An 8,912-nucleotide genomic window follows, 5' to 3' on the forward strand; every position below is an offset into this window, starting at 1 on the left:
CATCACATCAGGACAGATACCATATTTAACCCTTGTGGTAGAATTATAAACCACCATTACACCCGTGGTGGGGTTGTATACCATATTTAATCCCCGTAATAGGGTCATAAACCCATGACGGGGTCGTATACCATATTTAACATTCTTGGTAGGATTATAAACAACCATTATACCCATAGCAGAGCTGTATACCACTATTATACCCGTGACAGGGCCTTAACAAAGACAAAAATAGGCAACATCAGAACCAGTTTATAATAAGGTAGATAATCAAAAATTCGTGCAAAGGTTTTCAGATGTTACATCATATCAAAACATAGTACTAAACAAATTCAGATCATTTCACATCTTGAAAAACAGATTTAGAATATTTTGACGTCACATACAAAAATTATCAAATTTTCATATTCGCTCATTTTTCTTAGTTCATAAAACAGAATGTACAACATTAGCTCATGTCTACACTAGTCATGACAAAAATACTCTACTCTTTCATATGGGTCTCATGAGTAATGCACAACAAATAACTAAGGTTATTTTCACATTTGTTTTCAAAAACATATCATGCACATTTTCATAAACCAATCTCAATTCATTTTCTTTTATGCAAAGTTTAGCATAGGAACCCCACTTACTTGGATTTCTTAACTTTCTGAATTTCTTCACAAAAATGCTAAATGAAAATTACTCGTCACTTATAAGATTGCCACGTAATTTCCATAAATATCCGAAATTAACACATTTTTCAATAGTTAAACCTGAAATGTTAAGTAACCTATTTTCTAAAAATCTAAATTTCTCAAAACCCTAAAATATCATAAGTTCTCAAATACCTTGATATTCACTTAAAATCGCTGACTATTTCGGCTCTAAATATTTTTGGTAAAATAAAATGTATGGCTAGCAAAAGTACTCAATTACAACTAAGCCCATGTAAAATACCCCTTCAGTTTAATATTCTTTTAACATAATTATAATAAAATATATTACATTTCATTTAAAAAAATAGACTTAATCAGTTTTTAAAGGATTAAAATAAAATTTCATACTTACTATTTACTTCTGAAATCCACTTGTAAAAAATATTAATACTATATAATATAATGCAAAACCTTATTTATTTTCTTTATATGTCCTTATTTTAAAAAAAAGACCCTCACAAAATAAGTGTAATATACAAACAATGTCACTCCCTAATATACAATTCGCCTAATGAAAGGGGCGTTTTAGGAAATGGCCATAACACTCACGGACTCTTTGGGAAGGCTAACATTTACAAACCAACTTTATGGAATTACAACCACCTAGACCAGAGTCGTGCGATAGTATAGACCATACTCACCGAGAGGGGAGGTGTGCGGTGGAGCAAAGGACTAGGCAGTTGTCATGGGTGGTCAGCGAGGTGGGAGGTGGCTGACTCGGCAACGGAACACTAAGAGAGAGATGGTGAAAGAGAGAACTAAAAAAGAGAGAAAGGGACAAGAGGGGAAGCAACAAGAGGTTGTGGCGCACGTCGTGAGCTTACCGAGAGGTAGAGTGGTGGCTTGGGGTGGCGTGAGGTGCCTGACAACACTTTCTGTGTAGGTGGCAATGTTGGGGTGGGGGTTGGCAATGTGTCTCACGGTGGGGAATACTTCCCCTATTTCGACGTGTAAGAAACAGAGCCCTTCACATCCAAAGCTTATCGATGGTTGGGCACGGAGGTGCAGGGCAGAGTTGTGGCGGCTATTGACGTTGCACGATGGCTTTATGGCTGAGGAAAGTGGCAACGTCTGTGCTGCGTCTACGCTTGTTGGAGAGAACCTGGAGGTACTGGTTGTGAACTTTGCTTCTCCTTCTCATGGCCTTGGCTGGACTATAGTAGTAGTGGGACTGTCCCATGGTGGTGGTTCAGACGAGCGTAACGACTCAAGGCAGTGGTTTCCATTTGGGGCTTAAGGTAGTACATATAAGAAAAACAACACTTAATGTGAATAACTTTTTTATTCAAAACTCTGCTGTATTCTGTCTGTAGTGCTTTACATATATATATATATATGTATTGACTTATAAACAAGGAAAGTAATTTACAAGGAAAGAAATGAAAACAAGGAGAAAGCAGAGCAAGTCAGCAAGCTGGAGGTGCGGATGTGAAGGTGTTGAAATCATGCAGATTGTGATACACTCCTGTGCTAGAATCATGCAGATCATAATACGCTCGTCAGCTATGACGTTGGCTTGATTGGTGGGATCTCTTTTACACACCCCCGCAAGATCCACTCGCCGTCAGTGATGCCGATCTTGGATCGCAAGAAACCAAAGCGAGAATGAGGATGAGCTTTGGTCATCAAGTTAGCAAGCTGATGATGTGAGGATATGTGACTGACATGCAGCAGCACCTTTGCAACGTAATCTCGAACAAAATGTAAGTCTATTGCAATGTGCTTCATGCAGGAATGGTGGACTAGATTTAAACTTAATTGAGTGGCCCCAACTTTGTCACAAAGTATTCTGGGAGGTTGAGAAAGGGACAGGCATAGGTCACGAAACAGAGAAGATAACCATCCAAGCTCTGACGCAGTGGCTGCCAGTGCACGATACTCTGCTTCGGTGGAGGAACAAGCAACTACCCGCTGTTTATGGGTACTCCAAGAGATGGGATTAGCACCCAAGAACACAATATAAGCGGTGGTGGAAGTCCGATCATCCACGTTACCGGCCCAATCCACATCTGAGTAAGCTGTAACCACCAAGGACGGAGACCAACAGAGATGCAAGCCGTGGTATAGAGTTCCTTTTAACTATCGGAGAAATCGTTTTACTGTTGTCCAGTGAGTTTGAGTGGGCTTATGCATGAATTGAGCCAAGCGATTCACAGGAAAATAGATGTCCGGTCTGGTGAGAGACAAATATTGTAGGGCATCGATGACACTACGGTAGAGGGTGGAATTCGTAGCAGTAGAACCATCATGAAGTCGATGAGGTTCAGTGGTGGAGATGGGAGTCTGAACTAGTTTTGCACCCTTGAGTTTATAGCGTGATAGTATGTCACGTATGTAGTGATGCTGACTTAAGAAAAGGCCGGTCTTGGTATGGACAACTTCAACTCCCAGAAAGTAGTGTAATTGACCCAAGTCCTTGAGGCTAAATTGTTGTCCTAGGGACTGAACAATGCGATCCAGTAGCAAGGAGTTGTTACCTTTGATAATTAAATCATCCACATATACCAAACAATAAGCAATATGAGCATCGTGATTATAAAGAAAAAGTGAGGGGTCTGCTTGAGACTGAGTGAAACCCAGAGAAAGGAGGCTGCGACTTAGGGCCTAATACCAGGCTCGTGGGGCCTGTTTGAGACCATATAACGATTGTCTCAATTTGCAGAGATAAGTGGGCAGATCAACATCAATAAAACCTGCTGGTTGTTGCATGTAAATATCTTCACTAAGTGTGCCATGTAAAAAGGCATTATTAACATCAAGTTGGTGAAGCGGCCAATTATGAGAAATAGCCAGTGACAAGATAGTCCGAATAAAATGTCTCAGTATAATCAAGACCAGGCCATTGATCAAACCCCTTAGCCACAAGCCAGGCTTTATATTTATCAATAGTGCCATTAGCCCGCCTTTTAATTCGGAAGACCCATTTGCATCCCACAGCTGAATATGTGCAACAGGAGGCACCAATTCCCAGGTGCCATGTTTGACCAAGGCATTGAACTCATCGCTCATAGCTTTCCTCCAATCAGCACTTTTAACGGCCTCACGAACTCTACTAGGCTCAAGAGAAACTGGCATAGGATGCTTTGTAACATGAAACAATTTTTTTCGATTTGAAAATATTGTTCATACCTCGAGTCACCATAGGATGTGTGCGCTCAGCAGCTGGAGCCATAGTCGTGGAGCCCGATGAAGGAGGGCCCTTGGAAGAGACCGGCTCAAGGGCATCATTCTGCAAGGAAGATGGAGGAACAGATGAATCAATATGGGATGGGGCTGTGGGTGATGGGTTGGCGAGAGAGTGGGCCATGTCGAGGCTGGACGAGTTATTAGGATGGGAGGAGGTATGAGCAGGACATGGAGGGGAGACACCAAGGTTGGAAAGGAGGAGTGGAGGTGGGCTGGGTGGGTTGGTGTCACGGGTGCTTGGGGGCTAGGTCTTGAAGAGGAAGGAAGTGAATGTGGGTTGCTGTTGAAGGAGGAGCATTTCAGGAAGTGGGAGAAGGAAGGCTTGGAGCTGAGGGTTGCTGATATAACGACATTTTGAATAAAAGAAGAAAGTTAGTTACTTAAGTGAAACGGTGCGCTTTGGTTTAATTGTGTAGTGTCGTTTTATATTGCATGATTGTGTGTTTTGAGCCTTAAGTGAAACGGTGAGTTTTGCCTTAAGGGGTGTAGTGCGCGTTTTATGAGTTAGTCATGGTCGTTTAAGGCCATCTTCTTGCTTTGCGGGTATAAAACCAGAGCAAACCCCTTGTAATCAATTCATTGATTGTTCATCGAAATTCAGTACAATTTGGAGGTTGGGAATTCCTCGAAAATTCCTTGTCAAGATTCACGAATGGAATCTGGCATTTGATCTTAACTTCGTGTACGAGTGTCTCATTCTTTTGTTGAGGAATCTGTGTATTGGAGGAGATTGTGTGCTGTAGTGTTCTTGTTTCAGAAGGTACATTACAAGTGGTATCAGTAGTAGTCGATCCTTGCAGTAGCAGTCTAATGGGGGACGGGACGCGCGCAACACTGAAAGTGCAATTTGAGGAATCTCAAAGGCAGCAGGGAATAATGCAGCAGCAGCTAGAACAGAATCAACAAGCAATTTCTGGCATTACTGAAAGGTTAGAACAAGTTTCAGATCTATTGAAATCTGTAGTTGATTCTGTGAATGTTATGTCTCGTCGAGATAGAGAAGTGTCTAATGATACTAGGAATCATGAGGAGAGAGGAGTTTTTCAGAGAAATGTTAGGTTGGACTTTCCACATTTTAGTGGCAGTGATCCAGCAGGGTGGACCTTTAAGGCCAATCAATACTTTGACTGTTTTCAAATACCTTTCCATCAGAAATTAATGGTGGCTTCGCACCATATGGAAGGTGAGGCATTGGTCTGGTACCAAAGTGCCTTTGAATCAGGTCAGTTTAATTCATGGGAGACCTTAGTGGTAGCAATGCAAGGAAGGTTCGGACCTTCAGCATTTGATGATCCAATGGAGGCATTAACCAGATTAAGACAAACTACTTCTGTTAGTTTGTATACTTCACAATTTGAGGCCTTGTCCAATAGGCTCAAAGGCTTGTCTGACAAACATAAGATGAGCTGCTTTATTAGTGGACTCAAGGATGACATTCGAATACCTGTCAAGATGTTTAATCCACTAAACCTTGGAGCTGCATTTAGCCTGGCTAAACTGCAAGAGGAACATGTGCTATCTTCAAGAAAGTCATGGAGACAAAACAGCCATTTTGCTGAGAAATGGCCTCTTAATAGTGTGGGGATGACTGATCTCGCCAATAATTCTCCAAAGAATGTGGTTCCTATGAGAAGGGTGAATTCATCTCATATGGATGAAAAGAGGAAAAAAGGCCTATGTTTCCACTGTGAAGAAAAGTGGAATCCTAATCATGTCTGTAAAAATCCGAGGGTTTATTTCTTGCATGGGGAACCTAGTGATATGCAAGAGGCACTTGATAATGAGGATGAAGTGGTGCCTCAATCTCTACATAGTTCTAAAGAATTGGTTCTGAAGGGGTGGAGGAACTTGAAGTCTCGATTCATGCCATTTCTGGTTGCATCAACAGTAATGCCATGAAGCTCCTGGGTACCATAGGCTCATTTTCTGTTGAGATCCTTATAGACTCAGGAAGTACTCACAACTTCCTAGATCCTTTGGTGGTTGAAGCAGCAAAGTTGCGAGTAGTGGAAGATGGAGCCCTTCAAGTGAAGGTAGCTGATGGTACTAGCATAGTCAGCCAAGGCAAATGTGAGGAAATGATTAAGGTCCAAGGAACTAAGTTTTTAGTTCCTTTCCATGTTCTGACTCTTGGAGGCTGTGACATTGTTTTAGGGGTTCAATGGCTTAAAACATTGGGTCCTATTCAATGGGACTTTACAAATATGTCTATGCAGTTTGAGGTTGCTGGTCAGAAACTGTTTTTGCAAGGGTTGTTGTCTGAACAGGTTCAGGTTGATGCTGGGATTCGCATGCTTAAATCTTCCTTCATTGGTCAGCAAGGTTGGCTTCTGCAACTTGTAGCAGTTCAGCCTAAGTTGGAGCCACCACAGACTTTACCAGTAGTGGAAGAGGTAGTAAACCAGTTTCAGTCTGTATTTGAGGAACCAGTTGGGTTGCCTCCTCCTCGAGCCTTTGACCATCGAATTGTCTTGAAGGAAGGGACTCCTCCAATTTTTGTGAGACCTTACAGGTACCCCCATTACCAAAAAACAGAAATAGAAAAAATTGTGAAAGATTTGTTGTTAAATGGGGTGATTCGACCAAGCCAAAGTCCATTTTCTTCACCTGTTCTCTTGGTAAAGAAAGCTGATGGCACATGGAGAATGTGCATGGACTATAGAGCTCTCAATCAAGAAACTGTTAAGGACAAGTTTCCAATTCCTGTGATAGATGAGCTCTTGGATGAGTTGTATGGGGCAAGGTATTTTTCTAAACTTGATTTAAGATCAGGTTATCACCAAATACGAGTAAGGGAAGATGACATTCCTAAGACAGCCTTTAGAACTCATGAAGGCCATTATGAGTTCTTAGTAATGCCCTTTGGGCTTACTAATACACCAGCTACCTTTCAAGGTTTAATGAATCATATCTTTAAACCTTTCCTCCGAAAGTTTGTCTTGGTTTTCTTTGATGATATATTGGTTTACTTTGATGATATATTGGTTTACAGCCAAGATTTATTTCAGCATTTGGAACATTTGAAAACAGTGTTATCTGTTTTACAGCAGCAGGCTTTGTTTGCCAAGAAGTCTAAGTGTAAGTTTGGGGTTGTGGAAGTTGATTATTTAGGCCATATAATTTCTGCAGAAGGGGTAAGAGCAGACCCTACCAAAATTTCAGCCATGTTAGAGTGGCCTGTTCCTAAAACAGTGAAGGCCTTGCGAGGGTTTTTAGGCTTAACTGGGTATTATAGGAAATTTATCAAAGGTTATGGTTCAATAGCTGCCCCATTGACCATGTTATTGAAGAAGAATTCCTTTGTGTGGGGTGAAGAGGCTGAGAAGGCTTTTTTGCAACTTAAGCATGCTGTAGCTCACCCTCCAGTCTTAAAGCTACCAGATTTCTCTCAAGCATTTCTCATTGAATGTGATGCTTCTGGTGTCGGGTTGGGAGCTGTGTTGATGCAAAACAGCCATCCCATAGCCTATTTTAGTAAGGCTCTCAAGGGTAAAGCTCTCCTCTTATCAACCTATGAGAAAGAGCTTTTAGCACTTGTAAGTGCAGTTGGAAAATGGAGGCCTTACTTGCTTGGTCAGCCTTTTAAGATTAAAACTGACCAGCAGGCTTTGAAGCACTTGTTGGAGCTGAAAGTAGCCACAGAAGCACAACACAAATGGATCTCTAAGCTCATGGGATATGATTTTCAAGTTGAGTACAAAAGAGGTAAAGATAACAAGGTAGCTGATGCACTTTCAAGGAAGATGGAAGAGGATACTGCTGTTTTAGCACTCATTTCATTCCCTACTCCTGATTGGATTACTGAATTGAAGCAAAGTTACTCAGAATCACCCCACATTCTTCAGATCCTGGCGGCTCTAGAGAAAGGGGAACAAGTTCCAAAAGCCTTCTCCTTGCAACAAGGTCTTTTACTCAGGAAGGGCAGACTGATGATTGTTCCTGGTTCCTCATTTCAGAAGAAGGTATTGCAATACATCCATTACAGCCCAGTGGCAGGCCATGTGGGCTATCATAAAACCTTGCACAGAGCTAAAATGGATTTTTTTTGCCTTGGCATGAGGCGAGATATCAGGAAATTGGTTAAGGAGTGTCAAGTCTGTCAAGTTAACAAGTCAGAAAATGTGCTGCCAGCAGGTTTACTTCAACCCTTACCCATTCCCCAGCAACCTTGGCTTGATATTGCCATGGATTTTATTGAAGGCCTCCCAAGTTCTAATGGAAGCACTGTTATTTTTACAGTGGTGGATAGATTGACTAAGTTTGGTCATTTCTTTTCCCTAGCTCATCCATACACTGCAGCTAAGGTGGCTGAGATTTTCTTTTCTGGAGTTTTCAAGCTTCATGGCTTACCTAAAACAATTGTCTCCGATCGTGATGTGGTGTTCACAAGTTTGTTTTGGCAAGAACTCTTTAAGATGCAGGGCACAACCTTGACTATGAGCTCAGCTTACCATCCTCAATCTGATGGTCAAGCTGAAGCTTTGAACAAGGCTGTTGAAGCTTACTTAAGGGCTTATAATGCTTCTAAGCCCAAGAGTTGGACTACTTGGCTTCCTATGGCTGAATGGCATTACAATACCTCGCTGCATACCTCTACAAGCATTTCTCCATTTCAAGCCTTGTATGGAATGCCTCCACCAAGGTTATTGTCTTATGTAGCTGGTACCACTACTAATGAAGCAGTAGATCAACATTTGAAGAATCGTGAGCAGGTCTTATCCTTGTTGAAAGAGAACTTGAGCAAAGCTCAGAATCGAATGAAGATGTATGCTGACAAAGGAAGATCCGAGAGATCTTTTGTGGAGGGTGATTGGGTGTTTCTCAAACTTCAACCTTATAGACAAAAATCAGTAGCCATGAGACATAACATGAAGCTTGCTCCTCGATATTATGGTCCCTTTCAAGTCATTCAGAAAATTGGGACAGTTGCTTACAAGTTGAGTTTGCCTCCTACATAAAAAATTCATCCAGTTTTCCATGTTTCTTGCCTTAAAAAGAAACTAGGGGATCAAATTACCCCTTTAC

The sequence above is a fragment of the Juglans regia genome, chromosome 6 (genome assembly GCF_001411555.2).
Source record: "Juglans regia cultivar Chandler chromosome 6, Walnut 2.0, whole genome shotgun sequence".
Taxonomy (NCBI): domain Eukaryota; kingdom Viridiplantae; phylum Streptophyta; class Magnoliopsida; order Fagales; family Juglandaceae; genus Juglans; species Juglans regia.